Consider the following 9,308-nt stretch of genomic DNA (forward strand, 5'->3'; position numbering starts at 1 on the left):
CTTCTCCTAGTATTAGAAACTTTAAAAAGTATATTTCCATTTTCTGTTGACTTAAAAAAAAAAAAGAGGTTTGTACCTATGTTATTTGCTTATTATTTCTTGCCTATATCTTGTAATATGAGAAACTACTTGGCAATCATAATACACAATGTGCTAACCATTGTTACTCTCCTAAAATCTTGTTTTGAGATTTTGTACCACTGTTTTTTAATTTTTTTCTTTCTTTAAAATAAAAATAACTGATGTCAAAAAGAAAAGAAAAAAAATAAATGCAGCAAGTCTATTCACAAAATCATGGTTTTTATTGCGCAAAGAGAGACCTCATTGCTGAGTTTCAGAGTATTTTTCTAAGTTTGTTTTTTGGTACCAGGGATTGAACTCAGGACCTTGTGCTTGCCAAGCAGGCATTTATGCCACTGAGCTCCCAAGCCCTATTTTTTGGATTCAAGGTGTAATTTGTATTTGTGTCTACCAGGGCATATATATTTTTATACCATATTTGAAAGGTTTACTTGGCCTATATTGCTGAAAGCTTCAACAACCATGAAGTGATTCCTTCAGTTGTCATGTATTCAGCTTTGGTGAAACAAAGCTTTCAATAAATGAGTAAATAGCAGCCAGACTGTTGAGTTTTTCTTTCTTAGCATGTCTTTGTGTTTTCAGAAAGTAGGCAGTTTTGGGCTGGTGAGATGGCTCAGTGGTCTAAAGCACCTACTTAGAACAAGCTTAGCAAAAGCGTAGGGACCACAGTTCAATCCCCCAGCACCACATGCCAGCCAGCCCCGCCCCCCTGGTGGGCTGAGCTGGACACACACACACACACACACACACACACACAAATAAATAAAATTAAAAAAAAAAAGAAAGTAGGCAGTTTTGAAGGAAATCAGATCTCCCAAGATTTATTATTCTAAAAATCTCAATGCTACATTTGCCATTTCTCCATAAACTCTTTAGATCCTGACAATGAAAGTGATAAAGTCCTGCTATGAAAGCCTTTAATTGAGATAGTGAGGTCTTGTGATAAGTATATTTTGGAGTATTACTCTTGATGCACATAGAATGTCTAACATGTGGGAGTGGTTTGGGATGTGCACGAAGCAAAGATGGTGGCAGAGTGACAGGATGCGCTGAGGGAGTTCATGGCAGTGATGGGCGCCAAGGCAGAGGGCTGGACCCGCTTCATCCTCAAGTTGGCCAGCTGGGAGCTGCAGATTACACTAGCAAGCTTTTATGAGGATGGAGAGGATGAAGACATTGTGACCATTTCACAGACCACCCCCAGTTCAGTGTCCAGAGGCACAGCCCCCAGTGATAATAGGGTGACATCCTTCAGAGACCTCATTCATGACTAAGATGAGGATGAAGATGAGGAAGAGGGCCACAGGTTTTATGCCAGGGGCTCAGAGAGAAGTGAACAACAGATTGTTGGTCCTCCCAGGAAGAAAAGTCCCAACGAGTTGGTGGATGATCTCTTTAAAGGTGCTAAAGAACATGGAGCCATAGCTGTGGAGCAAGTGACCTGGAGAGACCGTAAACCAAGACCCTTTGCAGGAGGTGGTTACCACCTTGGGGCAGCACCAGAGGAAGAGTCTGCTTATGGGGCAGTAGAAAGGAGGCAACATTCTAGTCAAGGTGTTCATGTTGTTCTGAAGCTTTAGAAAAGTGGATTCAGCCTGACAATAGCAAGCTCAGAAGCTACCAAGACCCATCCAATGTCCAATTTCTAGTCTGTTCGCAAAGGGGAGGTGCCAGCAGACTTGAGGTTAGCTCACAGTGGGCAAGTGAACTTAGATATGGAAGACCATTGGGATGAGGACTTTGTCAAGCCCAAGGGATCTTTCAAAGCCTTCACTGGAGAAGGCCAGAAACTTGGCAGCACGGCCCCCCAGGTACTGAGTACCAGCTCTTCAGCCCAGCAAGCAGAAAATGAAGCCAAAACCAAGTCTTCTCTCTTAGTCAACGAGTCAGAGACTACTACCAACATCCAAATACGACTTGCCGATGACAGAGGCTGGTACAGAAATTCAGCCACAACCACAGGATCAGCGACATCCGACTTTTTATTGTGGATGCCTGGCTGGCCACGGCTCCCAACAGCTTTGTCCTCTTGACTGCCTTTCTGAACAAAGAGCTAGCTGATGAGAGCCAAACACTGAAGGAAGCCAACCTACTCAATGCTGTCATTGTGCAGCAGTTAACATAACTACTTAGCCTCAGGTCTATTCCTTCTGCTGCAGTTAGCAGCCATGCCCCATGGGCATCACCCCTTCTTCCCCTGTGCATACCCATTGCTCCAGTGCCATGTCTCCACCAGTGCTCTGGGTTCCTGTTTTGGTTGGACATTTGTTTTTCTTTAGTTGTTTCCTGGATTTTTGTGAGGATCAGTGGACTTTAAAGAAATAAATATCAACAAAAAAGAATGTTAACATGTATCTCATTATTTGTGTATTTCAAAACATCTTGTAGCATTTTGTCCATTACAGTTTTCAACAGTGAATCCCAGTGTTAGCATTCCCTCCAGTAGGTTTCACTCATGGCAAGAACTTAATAACATTTTGTGACCTAGTTCTAACATTGGATCATTCACATATTCATGACCATTTTGTAGCATTTTGATTAGTCAAATATTTATTTACCTTTTAGATTTTAATTTTTAAAAATCATTTATTTGATACAGGGTCTCGCTGTGCAGCTCAAACTCATAGTAATCCTCCTGTGTCAGCCTCCCCAGCGCTAGGATTAGAGGTGTGCACCTCCTCGCCTGGTTGCATCACATACAGTACTGGGGATTGAACCTGGGTTCTTGCACTTGCCAGGCAGGTGCTGAGACCACTGAGCTATCTTCCCCAGCCTTCAGCCTTAGTCATTAGTTTACTACTTAGGGATTGCCTCTTCATTTAATATTTGGCCTTTATGCTTGTTTCTTTTTGACATACTTAAAATATTTTAATATTTTATGAAACAAGTATAAATTTTTTTTTGTGGTTAGATTCCTAGTACACCACGTGTCTCACAGCAAATAGTTTTATTCAGGTTTACTGCATCTTCAACCCTGTTTCTTCCTTCTGCCTCCAGTGCTTCTTTGGATTGGATATAGCGCAGGTGCTCATATGAAGCATCTCTTAACTCCTTGGTTTTGATATGATGAACATTCAGGGAATTATTCACAAAGGAAAGGTCTTTAGTTTTAACTGTATAATATGTTAGAGAACCTAATCCAAATTAAAAGATAAATTTTCAAATCCATAAAAATATTTTCAAAATTGAGTTAGCTAGAGGGTGAATATATGTGTTTGTTTATTTTACATATCTTCTTGAGTAGTCAGGGAACTTCCACTTACTCTATTCGGGATTTCATTTATTTTCAAATTTCAACCAGAAGCTAAATACAATTATAAACTAGTAAGCACTACTTTTACTCCAAAGGATAGGATTATTCAGATTTACTCCAATAAAAGTGTATAACCTTTAAGCAAAGATTTTCTCCATTTAAAAGAAAGGAATAAAAACTACAGTAGTTTCTCCTGTTCATTGCACAAAATGAGTTCTGCTTTTAGGTCTGTGACATTGGCTAGTTTTAAGTTTAACTTTTTCATAACTTCCTATTCGAAAAACACATAATTCTTTTCTTTAGCACAGTGTAAAAACCAGAATTTCAGAACAGTTCACCGTAATTATTTTCTTTATCGTTAAAGTCCCTTTAACATCTGAAAACAAAATGAAATTAAAAAAGGAAAATTCTCTACCTATTATGATTTCTGTATTAATGAATGCATTTCTCAGTTTTGTAACTGCTTTTTTTCTGCTTAAATGTATATAAATGCATAAACACTTAGCAGAATACTTTTATAACAACTTGGGGATTGAGATCTGGGAAAATAATACGTATGTTTACATGCCAAGAAAACAAACATGGCCCAGTAAAATAGGCAAGCATGCTTATGGTGAGATGCTTTTGTCATTTGAGATTTCTTTCCCATGATTATTTCTTTTTTTAACAACTTCTGGCCATTGGAATGTATTTGACAGTACTCTGAACAGTGGTGATGATAGCAAAGCTAATAAGCTTTTAAAAAATGTTATATGTACTTGTTGCATTCACTTCTCACCGTGCAAATACTGATGATAAATATCTAAGAGGCCCACAACAGCACAAATGGGGAGACCATCAATAATGAGTACTATTTTGTGCATTCAGATACATTCAAGAATTTCAGTGTACCAGTAGTCCTTTCATTTCACATTTTAGTAAGATGCTGATGCAGTACAGCAAATATACAAAGTACCTTCTACATAGTCCATGCAGAAAACATCTAATTTTTTAAAATTCTGAGATAACAGTGATTAAAAGAAAATTCAGGATAAATTTCAAATTGCGTAGTGTTCTGTGCATTAGTTCATTTTCTTTATAAAACAGTAAAAAAAACCAAGAGAAAACACTGCTGCTGCATTGTCTTATCTTCTCCATCACTTGTGCGTATTTACTCTGGCATGGAAGCGTGAGGTGGTCCTCTGTGGTGTGTGATGCCAGCTGCACGGTGGGGGAGCTGCTCCTTTGCCAGGTAGGGCAGATGCTATGTAACTGGAAGTTGGTGGTTTTGTGTTTTGGAATGTACAAGTGCTATTTGTCAGTGAAGAGACTGGTTGGGGTTGATGATGAATGTTCCAGTTTTCCTTGAGCTCAGTATATGTAGAAACTTTTTTATAGTGACTGTGATAAAAGTCAAATTTGAAGTGAACAAGCCTAACATGAAAAATATACAAGAAAGCCTAGAAAAGTCTGTATTCCAGAAACAAATTAGTTATAAAATAATTGGTACTGGTTAATAAAGCACAGAAAATTGTTATTATTATAGCTTACTATAATACTATTCCTTATCTACCAGCTTAGAAATAATTTAAAGAACTACTGCCTATTGTTAGCAAGGCAGATACTGGGGACACACATTAATAGAAGAATAACGACAGATTATGTTAAGCATTAGAGTTGAAAACAGTATCTGACCCTTCGTTATATTTCACTGCTTAAGGAGTGTCTCGGTTACTTTTCTCTGTTTGCTGGCACAAATACGCAATACCCAAAATTAAGGAAGGAATGGATTATTTAGCTCACAGTTAGTGGAGGTTTCAGCCCATACTTGGCTGGCTCCAAGGCAGAGTGACACATGGCAGAGGGCAGCAGTTCATGGTGGTGGAAAACAGCTTAGAGCAAAGAGAGGAGCAGTGGCTGTGGCAGCTAGCAAGATTCTCTCACTTCCTTGCATTTGTATGCAGGTTACCCACCTGAGGGCAGGTGTAGCGCTCAAAACCATAATTTCTGCATTGGATCATATCACAAACTCTAGAAACCGCCTCAATGACTGCATGAGTTTTTGGGGGACAACTAGACACAAACCATAACAGGGTTTCTGTTACATTCTAAGGTATGTTCTGTTATGTTCTAAAGTAAACAGAACAAATAAGTGGTAGAAGTTTTCATTGCAGAGTTCTTTGTCTTTATTTTTTATTTTATTATTTATTGGATGTAAGGTCTCGCTACCCAGTTCAGACTTGAGGCCCTCCTGTCTCACCCTCTCCGGCACTCGTATTGTAGGCATACGCTATCACATCCAGTTTCAGGATATGATGTTCCCTGTGTTCCAGGGTGGCATGGCATGTGGTACCTTGGCTCAAACTTGGGTCCTTGCACTTGCCAGGCAGGCATTTAGACTACTGAGTTATCTCCCCAGCCCTAGAGTTTTTTATAATAGCAGCATTTTGGAAATACATACTTTCTCTAGAAGATTAAATGCTCCACTATAAGAATTATGAACTCACTTGTACTATCAGTATAAAAAGAGAAGAGGCAAATTGACCTATAAGCAGCATCCTTTCTATATCATGTCTTCCAGGACACTTTTTCTTCATGGTTTTTATCTTTTCGGATTGACTTTTTCTCCATCTCCTTTTCTTGTGATCTTCATATCCCCAGCTTCTCTTTTTTCTTTTCTTTTCTTACTTACTTACTTACTTTCTTTTTTTTTTTTTTAAGAGTAGGAGGAATTTATTGAGAGAAAGAAAGCTGCTTTCTGAGGGACAGAAGAAGGTCCAGAAAGTGGGTTGCCCACCAACCCTGCTTCTCACAGGTGTTTTATTGAGCAGAACCAAGAGGTGAGGTAGGCTGAAGGTGGGACAGAACAGCAATCCATCGACGATTACAAGTAAAGTTGCTTAGGTAATATTGACCCAGTGGCACATTATAGGATGGATATGATGAGGTGGGATAAATCCATGGTGAATCAGCAAGATTAGAACAAATATAGTAGCTATGGTAGTGTTGATGAAGTGGAGTGAAATGGGGAAAGAAGTCATTTAGCTTACACATATGGGTGGGATGAGCGAGGATTTTCCTGGAAGAGGTGGGGTAAGGAGGTTTGTTCCTCCACCCCAAGTGATTGATGCCTGCTTAGAATATCAAATCACTGCTGCTCATCTCTAGGGGGAAGATCTGGGTGAGTCCTCCTGCTTTTATGTGAAGCCTGGCCTTCAGTGACTATGCCTCCAGCCCCAGTTGTCCTTTGCATTGACCTCTCAAGGGCTCAGTCCTGTCTGCCTACAATATTTCTATGTAACTTAACTATCTATAATATTGCCCTCTGAAGAAGTACCTCTAACTGTTGTGAGGGGGCAAGGGTCAAAGACTGATCTGGTTACTTCCAGCTGAAGAGGGTTGTAGTGATTGGCAGTCAGAGATACTTCATGGAGGGTCTACCTAAAGGCCCTAGATAGACACCAGGTGTTTTTGTCTTGGGTTGATGTACAGCCTTAATTCTGGAGGTGACAAGGCCACAAAAACAGTACACAGGGGCCAATAATAAAATCATCTGGTAGGGCCAGCGCTTGGGGCTGGGTTTGATCCCTGGTACCACATACAGTGTTGGCCCCAACCCTGGGCACGCTGAGCTGAGTCCAGGCATGGTGATGCGCACCTGTAATCCCAGCACTGGGGAGGCTGAAAACAGGAGAATCACTATGAGTTTGAGCTGTGTAGTGAGACCCTGCACAAAATACAAAAAAAAAGAAAGAAAGAAAAAAAAAGTCATCAGGGTAATTATGAATATAGCCAACAAGGTCTCCCACCAGGAAGATCCAGTAATAGTTTCTCATAAAGAAAATGAGAAAGTCCAGGGAATTTCAGAATCTTACATGCCATTAACTTGTGGTCTACATATCTTGAATAGCTATCTATTGAGACACTAGCAGAAGGATCAGGACTGTATAACACAACGTTCAAGGTACCCCTTGTGCTACTGTTAGAATGTCTAATGTCATCTAATTTTGGAGGATAGCTTACCTCATAAATTTTACTTCTTCATTCAGGAGAGACCAGCCACCATCCTCTGAGTGTAGTTAGTTAGGCCTCGATGTGTGGCATGACATCTGCTAACCCTAGAGAAGAGATAAGGATAAGAGCCAAATGTTATACCAGTGAAACACACTTCTAAACCATTGATGCTATAGTCAGGGTAAGTTTTCAGGGTTATCAATATTTTTGACACTTTTGCCTTGTAACCATGCAAATCCCAGTATACATCTTCCTGTCCATCCAAGGGGTTTCCTGGGCCACAAATTGTTTCCACTGGACTGATGAGTGCCATTGGGGGCTTCCATCCATTTCCAGGGTGGTTATGACAGTTTGTTACAAACCAGTCTTCAGCCTAGAAAGTTATGTGTGTACTTTTTTTGGAGGTGGTGGGTAGGGGGTCAACACACGTATTTAGTAGAGTTAGGCCAGTGAGAATAGAAGTGACTCTTCTATTCCTAACATAAGGAGGCTTTTCTACTATGGTGTCCTATAGTTGAGGATTGTTAAGAGTATAGTTTATAGGCCACTGAGCTACCTTATAATGGTGAGTTAAACTATGAAACACTGAACTTTTTTTGTAACTCATCAATAGTGTCTTATAGTTTATTCTAATCATCTTGGAGTGGGGATGCCCACAAGGAAGTCAAGATGTACTACTGGTCTAGAAGAGCAGGCCACATATCCAGCCTTAAAAAGGAATTGCATTCTCCCTCAAGTGATAAAATGATTAGTAAAAGGCAAAGAGTAACATCTTAGATTACTTATCTGAAGGGTTTATTTTTTCCTTGAACAAGAATCTTAAGGTTCACAGGAGTATTCTGATGATGGTTGCTCACACTCAGTGACAGGCTCTGAGTCCCAGGACTTGAGTTGGATGTGGTGTATCCAGGAGTCCAGGCCAGCTACCTTGACAGCTGATGGAGTTTGCAGAAGCATGGTGTATGCTCCTTCCCAAGTTGGTCCTAGGGAAGGAGATGATGAAAGAGGGGCCTTTACCAGTATTAAGTCTCTAGGATGGAATACACAAATTTTCCTTTTCTTTAGGTTGAGCTTCCATTAGCTGTTAAAGAGTCTATTGGAATTTAGCTAGTGAGGATGCTTCAGTAAGGCATTGTGAAGAGAAAAGCAGTGAGAAAAGGGCATCCATAAAGCACTCCAAATAGACTGAGGCCTAGAATTTGAGGTGTATGTCTTATTTTAATGAAAGCTATAGGTAAGTGAGGCCCCTGTAGATGGGATTCCTGAGCCATTTTGCAAGGATGTCTGTTTAGGTTCACATTAATTTTTTCTGCCTTTCCTAATGATTGTGGCCTGCATGCACAGTGAAGGTGCTAGAGAATGCCTCGTGCGTGAGAGACACTGTGTGACTGTTACTGTACAACAAAGGCCCATTATCACTCTGTAAGCTCTTAGGAAGTCCAAATCTGGGGATGATTTCTGAGACTAAAACCTTACCACTTCTTGTGCCTTTTCTGTTCTGCAAGAAAAGGCTTCAACCCAGACTAACCTACCCAGACTAATTTGCCCTGAGTTGTCATTCTCAGCCTGAAAAGGTGAGAATGGGAAATCTCAAGAGCTAAAACTGACTCCATACCAGCAGAAGATCAGAAAGGAAACTGAAGCAGAACAGGCTTAACATTTACTGTAGAGTACAGAGGAGGATCAGAGCTAGTCTGTCCCAAAGACACCTGTCCTCCAGGACTTAAGAATGGCCAAAAATAATAAAAAAAAGAATGATCTGTCTCTACCAGTCTACTGACATTGTTAAGAAATCTTGTATTTGGATATTGTTTTTAAAACAAGTCATGTCATATTAACTTGTCCGCTGCTCTGAGTCTCATTCTAAGTAAAAACCAAAATGCTTAGAGTAGCTTGTAAGGGCCTACAGTATTGGCCCTTTTTGGCATCTTGGAGTAGCACCTGTTTTTGTTGCAGCTGTCCTGACCTAGCTGCCTTTTTT

General features: G+C 40.2%; 1 protein-coding gene and 1 pseudogene across 2 annotated transcripts in view; both read left to right on the plus strand.

The window, feature by feature from the left end:
• Window positions 1-9,308, plus strand: part of Agtpbp1 (ATP/GTP binding protein 1) — a 262,969-nt gene that overhangs the window by 136,907 nt on the left and 116,754 nt on the right. The gene's annotated exons all lie outside the window — the stretch shown is intronic.
• On the plus strand, window positions 1,107-2,206 carry LOC101574163 (annotated as a pseudogene).

This window comes from Octodon degus, unplaced genomic scaffold (genome assembly GCF_000260255.1).
Source record: "Octodon degus isolate 3935 unplaced genomic scaffold, OctDeg1.0 scaffold00111, whole genome shotgun sequence".
Taxonomy (NCBI): domain Eukaryota; kingdom Metazoa; phylum Chordata; class Mammalia; order Rodentia; family Octodontidae; genus Octodon; species Octodon degus.